The sequence below is a fragment of the Nymphalis io genome, chromosome 12 (genome assembly GCF_905147045.1).
Source record: "Nymphalis io chromosome 12, ilAglIoxx1.1, whole genome shotgun sequence".
Lineage (NCBI taxonomy): Eukaryota > Metazoa > Arthropoda > Insecta > Lepidoptera > Nymphalidae > Nymphalis > Nymphalis io.
In genome coordinates, this window is record NC_065899.1 from 11,048,467 (window position 1) to 11,062,952 (window position 14,486).

Below are 14,486 nucleotides of genomic sequence, written 5' to 3' on the forward strand. Positions count from 1 at the left end.
GATATAAAGCATGCTTGTAAAACGCCGAGATATTATTAAAATGTCAAAATAAATAAACGAACGAAATAAAAATAAACTTTAATATTCTCATAACGACACGTGTAAGATATATATGAACCTTGGTTTTAAAACCTCATTTAAAATTAGGTTACTTTGATGATATTCTGTTGTGTGGCGTTTCCTTCGAAAACACGTAATATATGTCTTAGAAAATTTATTAAGTTCACCAAACAGGCGCTCGTTAAATTTTCATGACGATTGACGTATAAACATTGAACTATAAAAGATAATTAATTGAAATGTCAAACCTATTCATTACTGGTTGATAAATATGAGAATACAGATTGGATTGGTAGATAAAGTCGTATTTTATGGATAATTGACCAATTGGAAGTACAGGCTTAAAATACGTCGTTCGTTTTAAATGACAACAATTAATTGTATTCAAAACATTTGTATTTTTTTTAAAGTTTACACAAATTTTTAAGCAATTTCGATGTTGAATATTTTGTATACCTAATTAATGTATGTAACATTTTATATTTTAATCTTTTTGATCTAGTATTAGTAGCGAGCTCCACCTTTCGCAAAATAAACATACGTTTTGCTATTTTGTAATTCAAGTATCTATAAAAACAAGCACTCAAAAGTGAAAATAACACAATTATTTTTTTTTATTTAAGCGTGTCATATGTACTCAGAAACTCCCCGAAGCCTTAGTGCTAAGCCCAATAGAATTTATGTCCTAATAATAATAATATTGTGACCTTTTCTTAAAATAGTCTAAACATTACATTTTCCTTTTTTGAGCTCCATTAGTTACTTCCGTCCTTCTCAGGTCAGGCTATTTATTTTTAAAACTGTTGGTGGATTTTCACTTTCTCTAACAATAAGTAAGTGTAATGCATTTAAATTAAATAAAAGTTTTTTTTTATTTATCTCGTGATTGGCGGTGAAGGAAGACATCGTGACGAAATCTTCACGAGTCGAAGCAATTGTTATACATGTGCATGGAATTTGCTTTAAGCCTAATTAAAGGGGATATGAACATTCTCAGTGCGTTATTTGCGGGTTAATTTTATTACTTAAGGGTTTTTACAGTTTTTTTTATTCGATTTTAACTCAAACAAAATAGTTTTCAAAACTAACTTTTTCATCCATGTTTCAGATTGACATTTGATCGACATGTTCACAAAACATCGTTTCTCGCCAGCTTTTAACCTCATTTACATCCGACGTAGAAAGTTACAATACAATACTGTCGACATTGATTCGTTGTTGTTAAACTCTGGCAGATATTCCTTTTAATTCCGGTGTTTCAAAGCGACCGTTGTTTTGATTAAATTGTCATGTTTATTAATGTTCTAAGAAAGTTGTTATATATTCGGAACTTTATTCATTTACGGATAACGTCACTAAAAAAAATTGAAAATGGAATTGTATTTTGTTAAATCAGTTTGGTGTATCGTAAATATATTATCAGTTAAATTACTGTCAAATATTAATGCTCTATACATCTGTGTTCTGGTTTGAAGATTCTGTGAGTCAGTTTTATTACAAGCATTAAGGTTATAAAATTTTAGTTCCCATAGTTGACGGCACATTGACGCTGTATAGATCGCCTTATATGTCTTACAGTACCGCTGACTATGAACTTAAGTGATCACTAACCATCGGGTTTACTGTATCACCTGAGTAATAATAATAATGTCCTCCAGACCGATTTCGGCCACGGCGGCGAATCTCAAGAGAGATTAGCCAACTACGCAGGAGATATTACAGTGCACAAGTGTGTGCGCAAACACAGGTGCACTCTCTATTCCCTAACTCTCATAATCCGATGGGACGGCAATCCGACACGACCGGAAAGAGTTCAGGCGCAGGACCAACGGCTTTACGTGCTTTCCGAGGCACGGGAGTATACACACTTCCAACTTCCACACTCCGGGCTGCTACTGAGAGTTTTCTAACAGAAAAACCCAATAACTTTTTATAAGCCCGACCTGGGAATTGAACCCAGGACCTCCAAGTCTGCGGCCTTATATCAAGTCACTAGGCCAATGAGGCAGTCAATGTATCACCTGAGTAAAAATAATACGTAAATAATAAAAAAAAATTAAAAAAAACCGGTTCATTTTTTGCAAGAAATAAATTGTGACTTTAAACTTAATAATAAATACGTGCTACATAATATTATAAATGATTTTATACGGAATTTTATATAAAAATATCGTTGTAGGCTCAAAGGATATCCATCTTCCATACATTACACCCTAACTACCAACCAAGAGTATGATAAACGGCCTTTTATGCTGAGACGGTGAAGTGTAATTTTACTGTTCTATAAATGAAGATAAGATTGCACTCTGCAACACCATTTACCCGTCGACGCCCATCTCGACACTTGCTCTTATTATGCCTTTTTCATAGTGCAGTTTAAAATGCAAAAATACACGCATTTCATACTCGAATGTGAATTTCAACGTTCGAATATATGATAATGATATTTTAAGCGTTTTGGCAATGATTGTGTTGCAATATTAACACTTATGTATTTATTAAATATCATTGTATTTTCTTGTAGTTTATATTATATATATATATATATATTGAAATAATATATTGAAATATAATTAAATGTATCAAATCGATATATATTTTGAAATTATCTTAAGACTTTCTCCCTAATTCAGGGATTAAAACGAAGTTTGTATCCTGAGGGATTTACGTATGTTGATGAGTCGTTGAGGTCAGAACCAGTTATATAGCGTACGTGAAACATATGACCGGACTGTTTGCATAAATCAACTCGGCACCAGGATTATGGGAACGGGACGATTCATAAGCAAAAAATATTTTATACACATTTTTTGTAAATATAACAATTTTATTAATCAATTAAAGTGTTTGCGTTTTTTCCTAATTACGAAATTAGCTTACTAAGCTAAATATAAAACTAAGGTATTTATTTAAATAAAATTATACATTCATTTTATTTTTGTTTATATTATTATCTCCGTAGATGTCCGTCAAATTAAAGTATGGCTTAATCCTTATCGAGAGTAACACGATGTCAAATTTCATTACGATTGAATCAGGTATAGTTGTGATAACATTTACTTTAATAATATATAGTTGGTTATTACAAATAATTTTCTGAAATTAGTTTCCACCCCGTTTGCCAGCTTGTGATGGGGGGCAGACTTTTGGTACCCTATGTCCTTTTCTGTACTCCTGACAATGTGTATGCAAAATTACAGTAGTAAAACCGTAAAAGCGTAACAAATAAATAAAATAAAAATTCTATACTAATATTATAAATGCGAAAGTAAACTTAAATAACTATTTCACGACTAAGCTATTGAACCCCAATGAAGAATATTGGTTATGAATATAAATATAATATTTTGTTTATAACACTTGCTTCCAAGATATGAGGAAAACCTCGAGCGAAAACTAGTGGAGAATGTTTATATGATGGTTATTAGAAATAATTTTATATCAAATTTAAAAGTTAAATTTTAAAGGGTAAATCTCTCTCGCTGCGTTTTATGTTTTACACTGAACCCTTATTTTGTCCCTGGAGCTTGTTATCCATCGTCTTGAGGGCGACCCTCAGCGTTCATTACAATTTTCGTCTAATATTACATACACATAACAAACAAGTTCCAATAGCCTGTGTAGGCGGTTGTCTTTTTAATGAGGATTTTGGAACATTATTTCCATCGTTGTCTCGAGTTGCCAATTTACGGAGAAATTTTGACTTTGATAGAGTAATTCATGATTAGTTTTCATGATAAGTTCCAAATTCAAATGATATATAGCCATGTAAATAGTTAAATGGATTTTAATAATCATTTGATGACTTTGTGTAAGCTAGGGTAGGTACCACTCACACATCAGATTATTTACTGCTAAGCACTTGCAGTGGGACATTTACAGACTTGTCATAGCGTCACGGTAGCATGCGAAAGCGATCCCGTGGCGCTCCTCGTCAAGATGGAAAGGGTTAAACCACTGCAATGGCCGTCCTCATCACGGATCAGAGAGGCTACGGGATCGTGTTGATATAACGCATCCGCGGCCTCTCCCATGTTGTGCTCCGCTCATGGCTCGGCGGACCTCTCCTCAGGGGGCGAAGGTAATCTCGTCCCCCCACACTCCTCGCTAGCACTTAAGGTAGTGCGAGGCCATCCCGGCTGCCGTCCTCTTTAGGGCCGTCTGAAATAAGATACGCGAGGTCCCCACCTCACGCATCTACGGTCCCAGGGTTTCGCCGTATCTTTTAAGCCCCGAGCGTCTGGGCTTGTGGGAGGGCCGAGACGACGCCGTTGTAGTTACCGCCGAGGAGGATCAGCCCTTGCCCATTCCTGCTTCGCCATCTCCTTCTGGACTATAACAGTCTAACAGAAGGAGGCTACGGCCCTCCTTACCGATTCCCTGCGAAACATCGCCAACGCGATTGCTCGGAGGGGCAGGTCTTGACCGACTTCACGAACCAGGATCCCCTCTCCGCACTCCACGCGGGGCACGACTCCAAAACCTGACCTTACATCATCAACGTGCCACCAACACGGGCTTGCTTAAAGTCTTACCAAAGCAATAATACATATTATTTATGTTATTCATTAGTTACTTGTAATTATCAACGCGTTAAAATTTTATTTCAGCCCAAGAAAAGTTATGAAATTGAAGTACTATTAACTGTCAGGTTTTAATAAATATTTATGTTACCTATCTATTATTTTTTTATACATAAGCTCATATTATAATATTACTTTATATTATACAAACAAAAAGAGACTATTTATCAAAATTTAATACTGCTTATGCAATATGTGCTTTGAAACAAAATCGTATTCAGCAAACAGATTATCAGCTAAGTCTGAAGTTTTGAAGCCAGTCGCTTAATATATTGCAGAGGAAGTTCGCTAGATTGAAGCGAGGCGAGTTGATGAACGCAAAACGTTATATACTGTACATAATCTTCACGAATGTACATACATACAACACTGCCTATATCCAGCAGTTTCATACACGTTAAATTTGTTTTATAGTGGCCTGTTTAATATAGCCTTATTATTTGACTAAGCCTCAATAAAGGAGCCAATTAAAGTAAAAATATAGACTAATAGATCTTGAGATTTGTGTCAAATCTTAAAAAATCTACAACATTATAATACAAATGTAAATGTATATTGATGTGTTTCCCGATTCATATACTATTCATACATGTATAAGCAAACTCGTTGCGCGATGTGGCTAGGTTATATGGCGCATAATTAGACAGTCATCAATGCCTAACGATAATCTCATACCTCGGACAACAGTGAAAATGGTTTTAATACACACTTACGATTTCCTTTGCCTTTGCGCAGTTAGGAGGACTTATCAACTTGTAATACCATTAGTTGAAAATTTTGCCATCATAAGATATAAATAAAAATAATATTATTATTCCTGTTATATTTAAATATACGTACACTAATAGATACTATAATTTTAAAAAATGCTACCTAAATGAGTTTATTAAAATTATTATTTAATTAAAGAGATTAAAATATAAACCACAAATTGGACTACTATTGATTTATATTGGATGTAGAAGTATGTCCTACATTTTTTGTTTAAAGACGTATGTACTCTATGCTTCGCTCTGACGAACACGATCTGACAAAGGGCAAACGACTGAGCAACATGTAAAATATTGTACAACCTGCTATGAGAATATTTCACGCCAATGTATCAAAGGTAACTTGACTCCGGTTAGCGTTTATAAAAGAGATTTTTCAACAAAATATTAAAATGTTTTTATATAAAAAAAAATTATGCTAAAATATGTTTATTTAATTCGGTTACTTGCAAAATACCTACATTTAAATATGTCATAATTAAAGATTTAATTTTTTTATTGACATATAATATCCTGGGATACTTACTATTCACACACGGCCATCTGATGCCAAAATAAGCAGAGCTTGTACTATGGAAACCAGATATACTACATATACTACTTTTCTTTTGTAAATACATTCTTATATAGATAATTACACCCAGACTCAGAACAAACAGATAGGTTCATACACACAAATGTCTGTCCTGGGTGGGAATCAATCCCACAACGTTCGGCGTGAAAAACAAGTATCTACCAGCCACGCCAACCGTCCCATCAAAAATATAAAACTTTTTTATTAAATAGAATTGGAAGTCAAATCGTTTTATAAAAAAGGCGATCGTCAACGAAACATGGAGCTGTATTCTTCTAAAATATTGCTGTATTGAAAAAACAGTTTTTTTTACAAGACTGATAAAATAAATTCTTAATTCTTACTGTAAATGAACTACGAACGAAAACGTAAAGCTAAGACGTTATGATGTTTTATGGTGTTGTGGTATGGTTTTTGTTTATATATAAGCTATAAGTTACAATTTATTTTATTAATCTTAGAGATTCCGGTTTCTCTTATTAAACATGTTCCTCTCCTCCTCTAAGGCCTTATAGAAACTATTCCATAATAATAATCGTAGTTTTTCAAAGCAAAATAAAATTTAATAATAATAATATTTTCAGCTCATTTATTAATTATACAATTTGTAATAAAGTTAGTGTACCCGTTCAAACAAAGGTGGGTAGGTCATTGACTTCGTAAAAAAAAATTAACTCTACAATAAATCGAAAAATTAAGCCGATGTAAAATAAAAATATTGTTTTATAATTAAATTTATTTTAGGAACGAATTGTTATTTTAATCAAACAACACAACAATTTATTTTATTTTATTTTGCTTTAATTTAACAGAAACTTTTGTAAATCATTAACATTTAATAGAGGTTCTTATTTCTTTCAAGGAATGTTTTCATCGTATAAATCTCTCAATTAACAAACTTTACATTTCTGATATCGTCCGTAGGGTTTTAAGAACTAATTAAAACTAAATTATCTTACATAAAATAATTTAGCATTTAATCAGAACACAAAAGCTTTGTTTTGTGCAAAGACTAAAGAAATTTTGTCTTCACAAAATTGTCTGACGAAATTAATGATATTTTATATAAATAAAATTGCTATTTTTTACTTTATTATTCCAAATTTTTAAATTGTATTTAGTTTTTGCCTTAAAAGTTTTAATATAAATTTTCAATTAACAAAAAAATCTTATTATTTTTTTTTGTTAAATTTATTATAAGTTTTTGGAATCAAATTTAAAGCACATTTTTAAAAAGATATAAAAGTTAATTATATGTCGTTTAGTTATTTATAATTATTGCAATAATCATCATTACTGCTGGGCATAGCGTTCTTCCAAAGTGCTTCTTAGTACATCCTTTCAAAGTGATCCTTTTTTTATAGTATAGGTAGGCGTACGAGCATATGGGCCACCTGATGGTCACCAATGCTCATACACATTGGCCTATAATTACTGGCTCACTCACGCTTCAAACCAGAAAACAACGATACCAAATACTGCTGTTTTGCGGTAGAATATCTGGTGGTACCTACCCAGACAAGCTTGCCCTACAACAACAAAAATCCTGCAAACTTCTTCGGGTCATTTTTCCACACAGCTCTCTTGCTCCACCAGCTCTGTACATTGACATACGTGACCATTCGACTTCCATTTCCATCAGCTAATTCCGTAAACTATTTATCACCACATAATCCCATTTCTGATTCAACCCTTCAAAGTTACTCCGAGCTTATAGGTTGAATTTGTGGACCTAGTCCCGTTGTTAGTGTCCATATTTCGGCATCATATATCATGACATGTACGACGCATTGATAAAGCTTTACCACCACTAAATCTAAAGCACGCACCAGTAAAATCACCTAAAATATTTCGTATGTTCATTCACAATACACGTCAAAAGCAATAACTTCTGAATACGATTACCATATATCTCAAACCAATTACATCTCCGTTATAAATAACAAAACGTAATGCGTTAAAAATATTAAATATAATAGCTGACATTCTTATTACAGTACAGCTACTTGAAAAATATGACAGACGAATTAATACGCACCACGATTTAGATAATGATAATGATACAAGAGTTAATAGTTTTAACATAATAACATATAACTATGGAATTTGTTGATCATGAATAAATATCTTAGTAGTAGTTAAATACATTCATCGTTGTAAAGTTTTGATTCTATATTTGTAATTAATAAAATCAGTTTCGATTTGGAATCTTGTTTGAATGTAGTTTTGGGTGGCTTAGACGGCGTGTTTGATAAGCGAACGTATTGCTTGTGCGATGATCTGTCTGTAAGTTTAACGTTTACGAGATAGATATCACGATAAATTGATATGAGAACATTTAATAATATAATAGATAAAATCATTTTGGGGACTATGTTCAATTAGATGGCATTTTGTATTCGTTTTATTTATTAGTGTATTCGGAAAATATATGAATGTTTGAAGATTTAAATTAGCTTGCTGGTGTTTTATTTATATATATTCATATCGTGAAAAGAAAACATAGTAATTATAGGATGAATATCTGTCTGTATTTTTAATTGCATCGATTAAGCTATTGTGACATGAATATTTACTAAATATACTCGTAAAGATGAACTCCTTAAATTAAACACATATTTTTCTATATATATTATATTTTCTTGTCTTAATCGTATATATGCAACACTACTTTCGTAATAAGAATAAAAAGAAATTTATAACCTTTGTTATATAAATGAAACACGCCAGTTATTATATACCATGCATAATTAATTCACAAAAATGAATGTGATAATTAATAATTATTATCATAAAGTGCGTACCTATTTGAATATATTATGCCAAAAATTGTTGGGACAGATATATTGATCTAAAGTTCAAATTATAGCAAGCAAATAATATTTGTGCTTAAAATTTTTTATAAGTTATTTTCTCCTCGTCTAATTTTTTTTTCCATATTTATGTATATACTTCAAAACTTACTGGAGCAGTTTAGTGGAAAAATCGCCGAGGGCGACCTTCAGTAATATAAAAGAAGGCCAATTATTACAGGACAATTAAAGGCTGTTAATATACTGTTAATATATATTGAAAACGTTACTTTCATCTATAAGAATACTAAGCAAAAAAAAAGAATTCCCGAACTGAAATGGCAGTAGGCTAATCTCTCTTAAAACCGACGCTCTTTTGCAGAAAAGTTCTCGATCCACAGGTTCACAGGTCTTCAGGTTTGTGGATCGAGTTAGGTCCACAAACCTGAAGACGCAGCATGGGCAGACCTCCTACATGTGGTGGACGGATGATCTTAAGACCGGTTGTCATGGAGATCCTTACCTTACCAAGTGTGGACGTCTTCCAGCCGAGATGATGAAGTAAACAGATTCGCGTTACTATATAAACGTGTCAACAGCAGGTTTCTTTAGGCGTATTTAGTTTGTCAATTCTGCATTGATGTTTTAGATTGATCGCTGTTAATGCAAATGGTGACGGTTTGTAGATTAGTTTAATGATCGCAGTGTATTTATCGTAAACACAGCTCCACACGATGCGGGTGTTTTAGACGCCATCAATTTAACAATATAATGAATGTATAAAGCTCAGATAGCGAATTTATTAATAATTTATCACCAGATATTTGTACGCTTTTGTACGTGTATCATATTTCATGATATAACTATAAATATAATCACACAACTTATATTTACAGTTATTACTTTTAATTAATGTAGAATGTTGTTTTTTAAATGAACTTACTGAAAACACATGCACTAATTTTTATCATAAAATAAATTAATTAAAACAGACTTTTAAAATTCGCCCATATACTATATATACTTGTTATGATCGTTTTAAAGCAAATTAATTTATAAAATGAATTTAATTTTTCATTATTTATATTAATTGTAACATATTTGTTACCAAATATTCGTCTAGCATCTAAATTTAAAACGTATCATAAATTTAATTTAACATCCAACTATAGACACTATTTTGTAATAAAGTTCACGTCAATACTCTTACACGTGACACCCGTTGCTTGTTCAAAATTTACCAATGTTATATTTGCCTAGTAACAAGACTCTATTGCACTTAAAATAAAATTCAAAATTGATCGATACCTTGTAACGTGATTCGATTTATTAATCAGTAGACATTTTGTCAACTGTTCACAGAAGCAAATGTTATAGGCTTTGAGATAATATCTCGATCCCCGGTAATGAATCTTGGTGTAAGTCGGTTGGAAAAAATGAGCCGTCATTGCTGTTATAGTAGAGAATCAGTGTTCATATGCCACTCATCTTTTATAAATTTAAATTTTTGATTGAACTCGTTTGGTAATTGAACTATGAGATTAAATTTTGAATAAAATGTGCGCGAGAGTCTATGAAACTAGTCCAAATAATAATAACATGCCATAAACTTGAAATACAATTTAAAAACAACTTCTTTTTATTTGTCTGTAAATCTTTGTAGAAACGTTTTATGTTATTTATTCCGCATGTTGAATTTATGGTTAATCTCGAAATCTACGCTATAGCGATTTAAATTGTTTAAGTCTTATAATAAAACAAAATCAAAATGTATCCGAGATAAAGTTTCACAACGAGATTTAATGCTTATCAGATAAGAACTATTTAAAATTAAATAAAAATTCATTCAGATAAAACTCCATACGATTTATTCGAGAATAAACTTTAAATATCTTTTATTATTCGAATAAGTAACTTTAAACGCCCAAAATGTCGATCTTGATAAGCGACTAATTAAAGAATCGGCTGATCTTTTCGAAGTAGCATTGACTCAGAGAAGGCAGTACGTCGAATTGTAATCGAGAACTCGCTTGCGCAAGTAAATGAATCGATTCAGATTACATTTTATAATTAGCTTCCTCAAAATAGTGAATGCGTTTTCATCGGAATTCTTTTATTAAGCCTTTGTTCGACCAAAAACTATTATGTTACAAGCCATTTCGTTTATATCAATGGTTTGAAAATAAAGTAGGCGAAACTTTCTAACTCTTGTAATAAAAGATATTTTTTTAATTGTTTGTTAAGTTACAAATTGTCAACGTAATTACGACTTTTCAATTAATACGATTTTAATTTTCCTTCAGGCTGAAAACTACCGTACCGTCGACCGCTCACAGCTGTTGCTTGACGCTATTATTAAGCGCTTTTCAAGAGCAGGTGTTGATAATAACGAGGGTGAATTTAATTAATGAACACTAGCTAGTTTCTTATATGGAGGATAATAATTTATATAAGCCGTTCAATCAATTTATTCTAAATTAGGTACTAGATTTTTAACTATTTACTTATAAGCACTGGATACCTTGACGTTCTATATTTATTCTATATTTGAATATTTTAAATTACGATACAGTAAATTCAAGATGATCTGCATAGGAAGTCATGAAATACCTATTAAGCGTACAACAACTAGCAACAAGAATCATTTCAGTCTATTTATTATATTATATTTAATTATATTATGGTCACGTGGTTCCAGTAGAGCCGTATTTTACAACGTCAGTGTAATAAGTCTGTCGTAGGAATTTTTCGCTAAAGTTGGACTCTCGATCTATCGAGTGTGCACGCGCCTTAATCATTCGTATAATCGCTAAAAATTAGCCCTACATTCAGATCAGTCCCATGAAGGGTTTAAGCAAGACCTGATCCCTTTATGCACCTTACACTGCGGAAACAGCGACTAAAACGGTAAAAATAAGATAACAATGTTGAATGTTAAATATGCTTTTATCAATATTATTATAAATCACTCACTTTGCCTAAATACAGCAGCAGTTGTCTGGAATAAATATAGCGATGAGACGTCCTTGTTTTTTGTCACACTTATAAATACGTTTTTATAAATAGGATAATAATTATAATATTCTAAATATATATTTTTTTACCTTACGAAAAGCTTAATATTATTATTATATAACTTTATCGTAGACTAATTTGAATCTTATTATAATTAAATTTAAGGTCCAAAATTTTATTAAAATGTATCAGGTATTAGTAACGCACGACTAAAATTCCACTAATCTATTTCAATTAGTCTCAATATATAGTGAGTAATAGTTTCCCAGAAATAACTATATCAACTATTCAAACTTCGCACGAGCGAAATCACTTATTTCCGAAAAAGTTAATTATTATTAATATATATGTCAGTTTTATAATAAACTGATACAATCATATCTCACTACAAAACACCACTAATAACTACTCTTATAGAACAACTTAACTTGAATTCCTGAGAAATATAATTTATCGCTCGAATACGAGCAAGTCACCAGAAATCATGACTAGTATAGTGAGTTCGCACCTCGGTTCGAATAAATAGGGCCTTTTAACGAGCTCATATGGTAGGTCTTCTTTTAGAATCACACAGTGTATGCAATTTTGATCTTTATTACAACTGTCAAACGACGAATTTTGGGTCACTGTGCGAACTCCGAATTCATCATTGTTACTACTACAGTTCTCGGCTGTATGTCCTAATGATCAGTTGAAGCAATATCTAGATATATTTAATTGGATTTCGTTAAGGACGTATTTGTAGGTGTCCGCAAGGAATGTTTTTGACTTTTTACGTAAACTTATTCAGACATAAAGTCATGCGGAATTCTGTAAAATAAGTTTACTCGTATTTCTGACTATTACTCGCATTATAGAAATAAAATTATTATGAATGTATTGTGTGTGGTACGTGAAAGGAAGTCAAGTTCACCCACTCATCGTATATTTTACAGCTAAGCAGCAATACTTAGTATTGCAGCGTTCCGGTTTAAAGGGTTAGTGAGAAAATGTAACTACAGGCACAAGGGGTATAACATCTTAGTTCCCAAGGTTGGTTGCGCATTTATCGATGTAAGGAATGGTTAATACTTCTTACATTGTCAATGTCTATGGTCGGTGGTTACCACCTGACGTCAGGTGGCCCATTTGCCCGTCCGCCTTCCTAAAACATAAATAAAAACTAATCTTCAGGGCAATATGATCGATGTTTGAACCTTAACATTAAATACATCATCGTAGCCTAAAGCGATATCGCTTGGCAATACTTTATGGCGCTATTAGGACCACTATCCATTCAAGTCCAGATTTGAAGACATTATGTATAATAGATGAGTTCAGAAATCCTGAATGACCTTTGTTCTAAACGCAGATATCAAAACTATAAATTAAAATTAGTAATGCGAAATACTGTTAAACATTTAACATGATTAGAATATGTCAGCCCAATAAAAAAAAAATTGCCAATCTTTCATTTTACAAACTAGTCAGAATTATGAATCAATCAACAATTTGACAAATAATTCCTAGATATTTTCTTATTATATAAAAATAATAATTGGATAAACAATAGATTTCGTATTATATTGCTTTTCCTAATGATCCCAATTTAATGTTATAATTTAAACTTCAACATTTTTATTATGTAAAATGATAATACGTTTTCTGTCAAACGTAACGGAATAAAATATTAACATAAACGTTAATTAAATTTTAACAATGCTTAAATAAATGACTACCATTTAAAATTTAAGGCAATTAATACGTAAATAAGAATGGACGTTATATTTAATCCATTCAGCGTCTCGTTTGTCATCGCTTTAAATAAAACTTATCGAAACATTTTCACGACAGCTCGTGTAAAACGAAGACTTACTGCGAGGTTAATAAATAAAAACGACCGTACAATATTACCTTATACGTCCAACCGTCTCCTTGTCCATGAGTAAAAAACCTAAATCAACTGCCAATGCACCTGTGGAAATGTCGATTATGCAAATCGATACGTACCCTTTAACTAAATACCGCGCTTCACTGTTCAAAAGCTCTTTGCCATTCAGTGTTTCATTTGCATAAAAAATCGATTCTCGAGAATCGATACCATCTCTAGCCACTTGAGATGTAAGGTAAATATTGATTTTAGTAAAAATAAAATGATTTTAATTTGTGGACGTTTAATTGAAAGACGAATTGTTCTGTATGAGAGGAATGTTCAGAAGAACAATCATTTTAATGTTAGTGTTTAAGCAAATACGTTGTAATAATAATGAAGATGAAATATTATATGTAAAAACTAGCTTCACCGCGTGATTTTATCCGCGTTAAGCATTAATGCCCGTTAAATCACTAGGATTTTAACATTCCTTGGGTTTGAAATATTAAAAAAAAAAATTTTTCAAATCCGACTATTACTTTCAGGGATTAGCATGTTAAAATAAACTCTTCATCTTTATTATATAACCATAGATAAAGATAAATGATAATATTTATATAATGAATATTAAATGTGCAATGTATTCAATTTAATGCTTACAAGTTTTTAATATTCTGTACTTATTTAAGTTTCTGTGTGAATAAATAATTACTGTTCATAGTGTTCAGACAGTATGTTCAGACAGTAAAGACAAATGAATTACACGTATATTTAATACATAATATCCTGCTTTAATAATATATTTTTGTAAGAATTGCATGAGGAATTTATATATATGGT